Source organism: Mirounga leonina, unplaced genomic scaffold (genome assembly GCF_011800145.1).
Source record: "Mirounga leonina isolate KUSES-001 unplaced genomic scaffold, KU_Mleo_1.0 Mir_201, whole genome shotgun sequence".
Lineage (NCBI taxonomy): Eukaryota > Metazoa > Chordata > Mammalia > Carnivora > Phocidae > Mirounga > Mirounga leonina.
Window position 1 is genome coordinate 13,711,112 of NW_023270504.1, and position 4,731 is coordinate 13,715,842.

The 4,731-nt window shown below is 37.6% G+C and overlaps 1 non-coding gene across 1 annotated transcript; it reads left to right on the forward strand.

The window, feature by feature from the left end:
- Positions 1-2,129: 2,129 nt before the first annotated feature.
- LOC118025855 lies at positions 2,130-2,235 on the forward strand. Its single transcript, XR_004683415.1, has one exon. It is a non-coding gene; the product is annotated as a U6 spliceosomal RNA (small nuclear RNA).
- Positions 2,236-4,731: the final 2,496 nt, after the last annotated feature.

Consider the following 4,731-nt stretch of genomic DNA (forward strand, 5'->3'; position numbering starts at 1 on the left):
GGTAGGTGAATTATGGCTTCCCAAAATTTATCCATGTCCTAATCTCTGGCCAAAAAAAAAAAAAGAAGAAAAGAAAAGAAAAGAAAGAAAAAAAGACTTTGTAGATGTGAGGTAAATTAAGGATTTTTGAGATGAGATTATTCTGGATTATATGGGTGGACCCTAAATGCAATCACATGTTCTTTATAAGAGGAAGGCAGAGAAAGTTTGACCATAGAAGAGAAGGCCATATGATGGAAGCAGAGGGAAACAGAGGTCAGAGAGAGAAGATGTTATGCCACTGGCTTTAAAGATGGAGGGGAGGAAAGGACCCTGAGCCAAAGAATTCAAGAAGTTCAGCTCTAGATGCTGGAACGGACAAGGAACAGGCTTTTCTGCTAACACCTTGATTTTAGCTAAGTAAAACTGATTTCAGACATCTAACTTCCATAACTGCAAGGGAATAACCATCTGTTCTTGTTTCAAGCCAAGTTTGTGGTAATATATCACAGCAGCCAGAGGAGACTAATATAGATGGCATAAAAGCTTAGTCATTAGTCATGAGGAAAATAATTAACAAACCAACTATAACAAGTGTTGGTGAGAATGTGAAGGAACTAGAACTGACACACCAACGGTGGGAATGTGAAATGGTGCCACCACTTTCGAAAAACAGTTTAGCAATTTCTTAAAAAGTTCATCAACATGTGCCATGTGATAGTCACTCCAATCCTAGGTATTTACTCAAGAGAAAAGTGAATCTCCATACAAAGATTTGCATGTGAATGTTTATCTCTAATAGCTAAAAACTGGCAATGGCCCAAAGGTCTATAAAGAAGCAAATGGAGGGACGCCTGGGTGGCTCAGTTGGTTAAGCGGCTGCCTTCGGCCCAGGTCATGATCCCAGGGTCCTGGGATCGAGTCCCATATCGGGCTCCTTGCTCAGTAGGGAACCTGCTTCTCCCTCTCTCTCCCTCTGCTTGTGCTCTGTCAAATAAATAAAATCTTTAAAAAAAAAAAAAAGAAGAAGAAGCAAATGGATAGGGGCACCTGGGTGGCTCAGTCGCTTAAGTATCTGCCTTTGGCTCAGGTCATGATCTCAGGGTCCTGGGATCAAGCCCCATGTCTGGCTTCCTGCTCAGCGGAGAGTTTGCTTCTCCCTCTCCCTCTGCTCTTACCCCCCTCCTCATGCTTGCTCTCTCTCTCTCCTCTCAAATAAATAAAATCTTAAAAAAAAAAAAAAAAAAAAAGCAAATGGATCAACAAATAGTTGTATACCCATACAATGGAATGAAACTCAGATATAAGAAAAAAGGAACACATGATACATGAAAAGCATGGATGCATCTCAAAATAGTAATTCTGAGAGAAAGAGGCCAGACCAAATAAAATAATGTATGTACTGCAAGATTCTATTTCTATAAAACTGTACAAAATGAAACTAATCAACAGTGACAGAAAGCAAATAAGTGGCTGCCTGGGAAGAGGGCATGGGAAGGACAGACGGGAAAGATTCTAAAGGGGCATGAACAAACTTTGGGGATGACAGATGGTTTCACAGATGTATACACATGTCAAAACTTACCGATTGTACCCATATGCAGTTCATTGTATATCAGTGATACTCCAATCATACTATTAACAATAAATAAATAAAAACGTATTTTTGATTATCTATTTTCACTCCAGGAGCTGGATCTAAATGTCAAATTCATAGACCATTAATCTTGAAGGCATTTGTTTTTGCAAAGTATATAAGACCGCCCAAAACTTTTAGATGCCCCAACTTGTTTACTAATTAGATTTGTAGTCAAGTTTTATATTATATTATATTATATATTATGTCTTAGTGAACTCTTCTTCTACTATGAAATAATACCCTGTGGGTAACATCTATTAATTAACAAGCAATGTTTAGTTTTCCAATTAAATAAAACTACCCCAGGGAGAAACAAATGGCTCAGTTAAATAGGAAAAGAAAATATGAGTTCTACTCTCTACAAGCCTAGAATATGAGTAATTGGTAGAACTACAGTAAAGAAAACAGTAAAGGTCTAAGGAAAATTAATATGAAATATAATTATGGAAAATATTTGTGTATACAAAAATGAGTCACCTAGTTTCGATTCCATTCTAAATTCTGGTATTTTGTCCTCGCTTCAGCAACACACATACTAAAACCGGAACAATACAGAGAAAATTAGCATTGCCATGTGCAAGGATGACATACAGGTTTGCGAAGCATTCCATTTAAAAAATAAAAAAATTCTTGGGGCACCTGGGTGGCTCAGTTGTTAAGCGTCTGCCTTCGGCTCAGGTCATGATCCCAGGGTCCTGGGATCAAGCCCTGCATCGGGCTCCCTGCTCAGTGGGAAGCCTGCTTCTCTCTCTCCCACTCCCCCTGCTTGTGTTCCCTCTCTTGCTGTGTCTCTCTCTGTCAAATAAATAAAATCTTTTTAAAAAATTAAAATTAAAATTAAAAAATTAAAAAAAAATTCTTTTTAAATTAAAAAATAAATTCTGGTATATCTATGCTCTCTTCATCTTTTAAGTTATTTATAAAACACATTTATGGGGGCGCCTGGGTGGCTCAGTTGGTTAAGCATCTGCCTTCAGCTCAGGTCATGGTCCCAAGACCCTGGGATCAAGCCCCATGTCAGGATCCCTGCTCAGTGGGGAGTCTGCTTCTCCCTCTCCTTCTGCCCCTCCTCCCCCCACTCATGTTCTCTCTCTCTCTCTCACAAATAAATAAATAAAATCTTTAAAAAAGAACCACACACATTTATAGAGTACCAACTTATATTTAAACACAGTGTTTAGCTTCTAGGTACTTAAAGAAAAATAAGAAAGTCCCTACCCTAAAGAAGCTGACAGGTTAGGAGGTGAGCTCAATAATTTAAGAAAAAAGAAGAAAAAGAAACTAGACCATAAATTAAAGCTATAATGGCTGCATAAAAGAACTTGCTGATTGATAAAGGAATCATGAATGGATAATAACAATGGGAATCATGATTAAAGCAAAAAAGAAAGAAGAAGAAGAAGAAGATCGCAGGAAGGGAAGAATGAAGGGGGGAAATCGGAGGGGGAGATGAACCATGAGAGACTATGGACTCTGAGAAACAAACTGAGGGTTCTAGAGGTGGGGGGGATGGGTTAGCCTGGTGATGGGTATTAAAGAGGGCATATATTGAATGGAGCACTGGGTGTTATACACAAACACGGAATCATGGAACACTACATCAAAAACTAATGATGTAATGTATGGTGATGAACAGAACATAATAATTAAAAAAAGCACACTCTTTGGCTTAATTTAAACAAAGCTGCATTTTCTTGATTATATCATATAATAATAAAATAAAATATTAAAAGGACACTTCTCTATTTCCTCCTTCCATCTTGCAGTTTTATATGTAAGGAGTGTTTTGTCTACTACAGGTAGAATCTGGATGCCTGATTGATGTGGCCAAGTAGTGGCTGCCTATTGTCATAAAAAGCTGTTGGGTTATAAACCAACTCTACACGGTTCAAAAACATTCTTTTATGATGAATACTGAGCATGCATTTCAAACATTTAAACCATTCATGCAGATCTACTTTTTAAACAGCAAACAATAGCAATGTTCTCTACACCATTAAAATAAGAGAAAACAAAACCATTCTCATTTTGCATTTCCTTTGTCAAAATACTTCACCAAACACAATTCTAACCATAACTTCACAACCATTTATAATTTGCAAACCTACTACTACTGAATTATAGAAATCATTACCAAATTTCTTGCCAAGAGTTTAAAAGTCTTCAAGGCACTTTTCCACATGAACCATGTAAAATGGTGGCTGCCGAACCCAAGCTGAGCTCACGCATCCCCTGTCAGAAAATTCCAATAACCCAAAGCCAAAAAATGAGATTAGTTGCAATCTGGTGGCTAAGGCCCTAACATAAAAATCCTGAGCGGCCAGAAGCCGTATTTCCCACCATGAGAATACGAACCTTGACAGAATCCTAATGTGTCGCGAGAGACAGAGCCATAAGGTGGAAGGAAAGGCATTTCTATTTCTTGTTAACAAGAGAACTGCCCTGCTGCCTTGATAGTTTCCTTAAAACAATATTGCCGAAACTTTCCTGGATTCTAAGAACTTAAAGCTTCTGGTTTGAGTTATGATTTTTAAAAATTGCAAAATTTTTGCAAATTCAAAAAGAAACACTATGAAAGCAAAAAATATTAATAACCATTCTTTCTCTAAGGTATAAATTATCATATAGCTATAATAATTAAAGCAGTAGGATTCTAAGGGTGGACTATAGAGACAGATTAACATAAGAATATTCAAAACCAGAATCATACCAACTATATATCAATGAGAAAGGATCAGTTCTTTAAAAAGTGCTTCTGCGTCAAGGGATTCCCTAAAGGAAATAAGTATTTTCATATACCTCTTGACAGCTGGAACTAAAAATAAATTTCAGATGTATTAAAAATTTGATCTATGGGGGCGCCTGGGTGGCTCAGTTGGTTAAGCGACTGCCTTTGGCTCAGGTCATGATCCTGGAGTCCCCGGATCGAGTCCCGCATCAGGCTCCCTGCTCAGCAGGGAGTCTGCTTCTCCCTTTCCCGCTCCCCCCCCTCTTGTGCTCTCTCTCTCTCTCTCTCTCTCAAATAAATAAATAAAATCTTTAAAAAAAAATTTGATCTATGAAAAATGAATATAAAAGTACTAGAAAGAAATTTATCTGGTTATTCATGCGAG